At 44.2% G+C, this 8,100-nt stretch overlaps 1 long non-coding RNA gene across 1 annotated transcript in view; it reads left to right on the forward strand.

Moving 5' to 3' along the window:
- Positions 1–7,031, forward strand: part of LOC113458923 (uncharacterized) — a 41,010-nt gene extending 33,979 nt beyond the window's left edge. Inside the window, exon 3 of the long non-coding RNA XR_003379676.2 lies at positions 5,989–7,031. This is a non-coding gene — a long non-coding RNA (uncharacterized LOC113458923). The remainder of the gene's footprint in view (positions 1–5,988) is intronic.
- Positions 7,032–8,100: the final 1,069 nt, after the last annotated feature.

Genomic DNA, 8,100 nt, shown 5'->3' on the forward strand with positions numbered 1-8,100 from the left:
TCACAAAGTACTATTGTGTTTCCTTCCCAGGGAAGTGCCTAGGGAATTAAGACATTATTTCCTTAAGGACTACCTGCTTCAGTTGTTTCCAGTGATCGATTTTCCTGTCCTTTTAGGCAGTCTAATTCACTTTATGCAGTCAATGGTAAAAAACAGCAATCAAATTAGATCATATTATCAGCATAAGATAAAATAGTAGTGGTTTTATTTTTTAAAGCATTTTTATCTCAATAGCACAATTTGGAGCAAGTCCAAACACTCAGAAATTCTGTAGTTTTGCTTTTAAGAGCCCAGCAGGGGGTTTTCACAGAAAACCCTCCAGTATATGAAAGAATTTTTGAATAGCCAAGCCCATGTACTACAAGATTTAATGTGGGTTTTTTGCAGTGTGATTTGAAGTCTGTATTTCTGGTTGCTACTTCCTATCTTACCATTATGTTTTCATTTCAAAATGCAGGAAAGTTTTCCTTTAAAAAAAATAGTTATTACACTAAATAGCAAAACAAGCAAGCCCTAAATAGGATTAATACTCTGGCTGTAATGTCTTGAAGTCTGTGGGAAGAGACACTGCTATCTGCAATGTAAAACAGTTGTCAGGTCTCAGACCTGCTGCTCACACCAAGCACCAAGGCCCTTTACATTGGCCCTGCCACTGCACCCTGCAGGAGAGCACTGCTCAGGATGTGGCCCCAGCAGTCTTCAGGTGATTTTGGCTGGTTCATCACTGTTGTTGAGATATGTAGGAATGGTGTAGTCTGCCTTACAGACAATGGGAATTAATGCCTTTTGATAATCTCCAGGCATTGCAGAAGGATGGCAACAACCATCACAGGCTTGCCTCAGCCTCTAGAATTAACTCTCTCCAGCTGTCCCCAGGAAGGGCCTGGAAGGATATAATCTGTCATTCAAAACCTTTTTTTACTCTGAAAAATATTGATGAGTATTTGTGTTTTCAGCTAACAAAACTAACTTCATCTACTCAGTAGTTTACCTTGAACTCCTTAGCCACAGGTATAAAAAAATAATTAGCTAATAATTTCTTTTGCCTTCATGAGGCTCTAGCTGTGTATTTTTCCCCTGTCTTTGCACACAACTGAGAAAGAGCTGGACTACCCACTCACTTTCACGGCTGAGAAAATTGCCAAAGAGGTAACTTACCCTGCAGTAGTTTGTAAGAAAAAGAAAATTGCCCCCAGCTTCATCCCTTGTTGCTGTACAAGGAGCATCCTTCAGAAGCCATCCAGCACTCATGACCTAGTCTGCAGTCCCCCAAACATTGTGCTGACAATGCATGGGTTATTTGGGTCAAGAAGGAAAGGGAGAGGTCTCACCCGACTCTCCCAGCCAGGGAGCTGTTGGGTTCCTCCCACTACTTCCTGGCATGGGCTTGTTTTGCATCTTGTGAGAGTTTAGGAGACAGCTGAGGACTTTTCAGCACCATTTCCTGCAGTGCCAATGGCCCAAGAGCAGCAGAGCTGACAAGGACAATAGCCAGATCTGCCATGCCAAGGGCCAGCTTGGCCATTTGTCAGGATAATAATCAAAGCAGCTAATTTGCATATAAATTACTTAGGATTTTAATCAGAGACTAATAAAGAAAGGTTATGGTAATTATCTATATCCTTATATCCATGTTATCACAGCAGTAGTTCTTCACACAGCACAGTGGCCAGTGTCACTTGCTCTGGGGGCTTCAGAGAAATATGTCTGGAAAAGAAAAACCCACTGCTGCACTGTGGAATGAACGAGTGAGCCCCACACAGGGCTCTTGCTTCAGCAGTGACTGGACCCCATTAGAGCTTGGGCTCCTCCTTTCCTAGGGGACAGGGAGCTCTGCAGCTGGCATCTCTGCCACGTCCCTGGCAGACAGGAGGCCACTGCTGCCTGGAAGCAGGGTTCAGGCCTGAATCCTCACCTCCTTCTCCTCTTCTCTTCCTCCTTATTCTCCTCACCTGCAGCCACCCTGCTTCAGCACAGCTCCAGCAGCCTTGGGCCATCCAGACTCCCTGAATTGCCACCCATGGACCCTGCAGCACAAGGTGACCTTGCCAAAAAGCCACCCATCAAGAAAAAAACCCAATGCATTAGTATTCACTGGCAGAGGATCACCTGCCTCCAGCACGCCTGTGACAGCTGGAAGGACACTGGCACAGGGTGTGCACAGACCAGTGCCCAGGGAGAGTGAGAGAGGGGAAAACATCTCTCCCCCATAAACACTTCACACCAAAATAACACAAAAGCTCAGGAAGATTTTTACTCCTCCATATTAACCCTAAATCACAGATTTGTCTGTTAGTTGGCCCTGTTGATTCCCCTCTTACACACTCTGAGCTTTTGTCTTCATGCATGCATAGGCTGCAGTTCAGTTAAAAAAATGGAGATTGGATTTCAAGTTCTCACAATAATCTCAACCATTTAGCTTTATAAATGATTAGCTGCTATAGTTAGTCATATAAAAATAGAGGGTTTTAAGTCAAAACTGCCTAGAAACTGCTGTTGCATGCAAGAGAAAGGAAAAGAGATCTCTCTCATTAAGGAAATGCAGGACCAAAACTATTCCTTGAGCACAGGTCTGTTCAGCACAGCCACATCAGTAGCCTAGCAGAGTAAGGTCAAAGAGAACGTGTAATACAATAAAATAGTTGCTCACTTGTCCTTATTTAAGGATTCACATCCTAGACACTGCTAAATAAATAACTTCTCTAGCAGGAAGGTACTGGAACACATCATCAATGTGAAGGACTTGGGTGATTTTCCAAGAAACATGAAATGATCTGGGCTTTAAGTTTCATTTTCCTCAGCAATGCTAGGCAAGAGCAGGCACAGCAAGACTATTTTAGCTTACTTTTTGTTAGTGGTTTGCAAACTCAACAGCTTAACAGTTTAACACAGCTGGGGATATTCAGCTTCAATGACTAAATATGCCTGAAATATGTCGTAGCTGACTTGGACGATTTTATATTTATTCTGCCCAAAGACTTGCTGTAACACTGTTTGGCACTGCAGGTAATTGGGTCTGCTCAGTCTCTGCATTCAACAAAGGAAGGCTCCAGATTTTCCTGTCCATGGGTGAAGGAGACAGTGGTTTTAGTGTTTTTTCAGTCCATCCTGGTGGCAGCTTTCAAGATTTCTTTTCTAAGGAGTTATCCAGAAAGGACTGATTGCCACTCGGAGATGGGCTGGGCACAAGCCAATGGGTGGTGAGCAGCTGGTGCATCAGGGTTTCATTTCTCTCTTTTTTCTTTATTTTTCCCATTAGTATCGTTTATTATTATTTTCTTTCCATCCCACTGGGAATGAAAAGAAAAAGAAGTCAAATAAATCTACAGCAACTTCTGGGAAGGCCTTCTATCCAGGTACAGATTTACAGGGATGAGCAGAGTTTTGGGCAGAAAAGGAGAAAAGAGATTTGCAATTTCTCTCTCCTATTAGTAGGTCCTATGCCTCTCTGGCTACACAATTTTTCTCCCCTCCTCACTTCTCCTGATCTGCTGAAATTGGACCTGTCCTCATTAGAAAACACCTGTCACCAGCATGGCCTTTTACTTCTGAGATGTTTTTGTATAAGCATACACCTCCCCACCTCCTCCCAACCTCCTCATCCTCCTGGGGCACTGGAGGGCTGATGCCCCTTCCTCATCAGCACTTGCTGGCCCAAACTGAGCATGTGGTGGGTCCTGGCTCCAGTGCAGGTGAGGATCATTCCTGGTTCATGTTAATCTGCCGAGGGAAAAGCTCATTTGTCTTTCTTACTTCAATGTGCTCAAGATACCGTACAAGGAACTTCCCAAAGTCTTCCTCCAGATTATACTTACCAGCCTAGTGGGGTGCTTGGTGAGGAGGGTGAGATGAATGAAGAGGAGCAAGCAGGACCTCTGGAGGAGCTGACAGAGAAGCTGCTGCCTGGTGCTGTTGTGCATAAGGACCCAAACTTGTGTCTCTTTCTCACCACTGAAGACACAATTCAGTGAAAACACCCCTATTCTCTGCTTTGTGAAGAACCTTCAAGGCTATAAAATGCCCCCAAAAACCAGTGTGGAGGGGGCTTTAGGTTGCCCCGTGCTCAGAGCAACTCCTGTTAGAAGAAGTTTCTCAGGGTTATGCCCATTTCAGTTTTGAGTGTATCCCAGAATGGAGAAGCCACAATGCCTCTGGGCAGTCTGTTCCAGGGTGGTGGTCTAGTTCAGCAGAAGCAGGTGTCACCATTTCCCAGAAGATTCAATATGTGCCCACCCTGGGCCTGACACCAGTGCAAGGCCTGAGAGAAGGAAAGACTCCAGCTCCCCTGGGACTCTTTTACATGCCCTGGAATCAAGAGCTGTTACTTTATTATTTTTTTTAACAGGGGAGTGGGGCTATTAGGATCCTTGTGTCCAGAGCGGGGAGAGAGCAGCCCCTGCCTTCTCAAGCAATGAAAACACCATGAGCACTGTGAGCTTTAACCTCTAGTCATTCCCCTTCATGACTGCCATCCAGGGGTTCCATCTGGTGTGATGAGAGTGCTCTGTACACACACCATGGTCTGTCTCATCCTCAGCTCCAGGAGGAGCCATGCAAGCTCCTCTTTGGTTATTGGAGGAACATGACTCTCTTGAGAGTGGGTCCTGAGGAAGGGGCAGCAGGAACAGTCTGCAGCAAGCTGCTGGGCTGTCCCTCTGAACACAGCATGGCCCCCAATGGCATCTTGTGTGGCCTACGGTTCTCTTGTCCATGTCCATCATGGAGAGGAGGGACACACCAGAAAATTTCCTGCATCCTGACTGTAAAAATAGAGTCAAAGTAGGACATTTCCTCTGCTACTTCAGGGCTCATTCTTTGTTACTGAAGCACATCGTGTAACAGTTTGCAATTAAAACCATCAACAGCATGGAGGGCCATACCACAATAGCTTTGTAGTCAATTATTTGATTTATAATTAAACATGCTGAATTTCAGCTTACTGACTAGAAAGTAGGACAAGTACTTTGTGTTTGCCTAGTTCTAAAAAATAAAAAGCCAGGAATCCAGGCTGCAGTTTCAGTAGTATGGATAATTTCTCTCCTCCAGTGTGGGCTGTCTAGACGATTGAGTAGGTAGGGACAAAATGAGTTTTGGAATGCAAATTTTAAGTATTACCATAACAACAATTAGACACCCCGAAGATAAACAAACAGCTAGAGGCTATGAAAGCCCATTAGCCATGTGGGAAAGCAGGCTGGGTAAGACAGAGAGCCCTTGGGCCAGGTTGGATGCTCCCTCCTTGGGGTCTGGTCCCTGTGGGTTTGGCAGTGCTGCTGTCAGCTGCCACAGTCAGCAGTTTTGAGTCAGCACTCCAAATCAACCCCAAGCACAGCAATTTGCAGCTGCTTTTTCACTCACACACCAACAACATATCATCCATCCCTTCGTTCCCTCTATACGTCTCCCTCAGATGGCAGGGAAGATTTGGAGGTGGTTTTCATGTCAGGGTCCTGCAAAGGACACGGAGGAGTCTTTTGTGTTAGTCGGCTCTAAATTAAAAGACAGAAGAAAGAAAAGGCCAGAAATGTGACTGTTCTCAGTCTGACTGATGCACTGAACTTTGCTTTGTTGAAACATCCAAATCCTTGCACTTCTGAGGCCAGTCAAACACATATTGGGCTGGACCATCTCTGCTAGGCAAATCAGAACCTGACACCTGTGGCCAAGTTTTGCACTTCTTCATCTGGCTTCCATTTTTTATGCACACAGAGTGATTTATGGTCTGTTCCATGGGCATCCTGTACACAATATGCAGTGTGCTTGGGCTAATACCAAGTTTTACTCAGCTGAAGGACAGAGCACTGCACTGGATTTAGCCAATTCAAACTCATTTCTCTCTGAGAAGTGGTGAGCATATCTTAAAGGCTGTTATGCTTTTCTAATCACTTCATACAATTAGTCTTGAGGACCTTTTTAGAAAATTTTCGCAAAATGTGCCCTCTCCACTAGTCTCTTGTATACATTTGATTTTGTTTTTCTCTTCCACAGCTTTGTAAGAGGCCACTAGAAACTTGCAGGCTCTTTGCCTCCACTGGACATGCCACAAAGCTTACAACAACTGCCAGCTCCCTGCTCTTCTGGGATTTCATGCTCATGTACTGAGAATGAATGCTGAGCCACAGCTCATTGTTCAAGATCCCAAACATCTGTTTGTGGGATAGAGATTCTGTGTATCCATACAAATTATTCTAAAAGTGACTTTCATGTGAGCACATTGTGACTTTTGCTCAAGACGTGGATGTTTTTCCCACCCGCTGCATCATTGGAGTAGCAGAAAGACTTCAAACTGTGAGTGGTCAAATGCTCATTCATTTAATATGTTTTCATAACTGGAGAGAAGACTTACCTTCCTGTGCAGACAAAAAAAAACTATCATTATCTTTCCCATACTCTGACTTTTGAACATCTCTATTACCTACCCTGGAAAAATATTTACTTTATATTTACTTTCAGGATCATGACGTGGCAGTGAAATAAGGCCTGAAGAGTGGATATCTGCCTATTCCACCTCTTGACAGTAGAAAAGGGGCTTTACTTGCTGATTTGTACATTGGGACATTTGTATGTCTGCTTGCTAGTCTGCTTTTCTACAGTGGTGGTGAACTGTTCTCTTTAAACAAGACAATCAAGCCATCAGAAGAACTACTTGCATGTGACATTTTAGGAAAGTGGAGCAGTAATGTTTTCCTGTTTCAGGGATTGTTTCAGGAGTGGTTTTTTCAGCTTGATCAGTAACAAGTATGCCTTAGTGCAGAAGTGGTTCCTCTCTTCTCATAAGCCTAGCCTAAGCACAGTTTCCAAAGGCTTGGGTTGTTCTGGTATCACAGTGGTTGCACGTGCAGCAGAGGCAGATTCCTGTCCTGAGAAGGTTGCAGTAACTGGTCTGGTGCCTTGTGAGAGTTCAGAGGAACTCAGAGGTGTTCAGCTGATGGGTCAGGTTTCTAGACTGGAAAACCAGTGACATTTAATAAATGCCAAACAAGTAATATTCTTTTTGTGTGTCAGGTGCAATTAGCACAACACTAAAAATACTCAGCAATATTCCAATTGTCACATAGAGAAGCAATGATGCAGAGTAGAAGTTACTGGATTTCAATGCAAAAAAAAAAAAAAAAAAAAAAGACATTTCTACTTATAAAAACACATATTTTGCTTGATGCATTCCTCTTGCTCAAGTCCCATTCCTGAGCAGACAGTCAGCAGTGTAATTTTTTCCCTATTTTCATCTTCAGTAGACAGGAACACATGTTTTGTAACTACGAAGATCAAATGGTAGAGTACTAAATACTCTATGTATTCTATGTATTATGTCCAGTATTACTTCAACAGTGACAATTGTTAAAAATAAAATTAAGACTGTTGTACCATATTTTCCTTGCTTTGTCATCCAGCCATTTTTCCCAAATTAACTTTTCAACTGCAGAGGGCAGGGGTTTAAGTATGAAGGAACCAACTGGGATTTTTGTGTGACTAAATGTTATCCCCTGGAGTCTGGGAAAGTTTGCATCAGCTGCTGCCAAGTCCTGCCTGCCTCCCAGTGAGCGCAAGGCCATGGCCTCTTGCTGGGGAGGGGAAGATGTTCCTCTGAGCCCACTAAATGGGGCATGAGGTGACTCAGAGTGACATGGAAAAATCTTCTTCCTCCCAAATCGTGGCTCAGGCATAACACTGTACCAAGTGTAGTTATTTACCTCTCCACAGTGTAAAACAGGAGCATCCTTTTTTCTTTCAGCCAAACATCCAGAACACCAGCAGAGAACAGGAGCCCCTGGCTGGGTTTCAGTCTCTGGAAGGAGCCTGTTGGCACACCTGAGCTCCTGGGAAGGTTGGCATGCTTAGACAGGCATTTCAACCAGGCAGTTTAACTTCTGCGTGCTGCCACAGTATCACACCAGGGACAGCATGGTGGGGACCATCCATCCACAGTGGCCATGTGGATCTTACAGATTAACACTTAGTACGACAAAAAAGTCAAAATGAACTTGGGGTTCAGCTCCCAGCAGCACAATCCTTCCACAGTGCATCCTCCAGTGCTTCATCCAGCCATAATTAAACTTTATGGTCAGTGGTGTGGGACTCTGTTGGCACAACAGAGCAGGG

The sequence above is a fragment of the Zonotrichia albicollis genome, chromosome 2, assembly GCF_047830755.1.
Source record: "Zonotrichia albicollis isolate bZonAlb1 chromosome 2, bZonAlb1.hap1, whole genome shotgun sequence".
NCBI classification, from domain to species: Eukaryota; Metazoa; Chordata; class Aves; order Passeriformes; family Passerellidae; genus Zonotrichia; species Zonotrichia albicollis.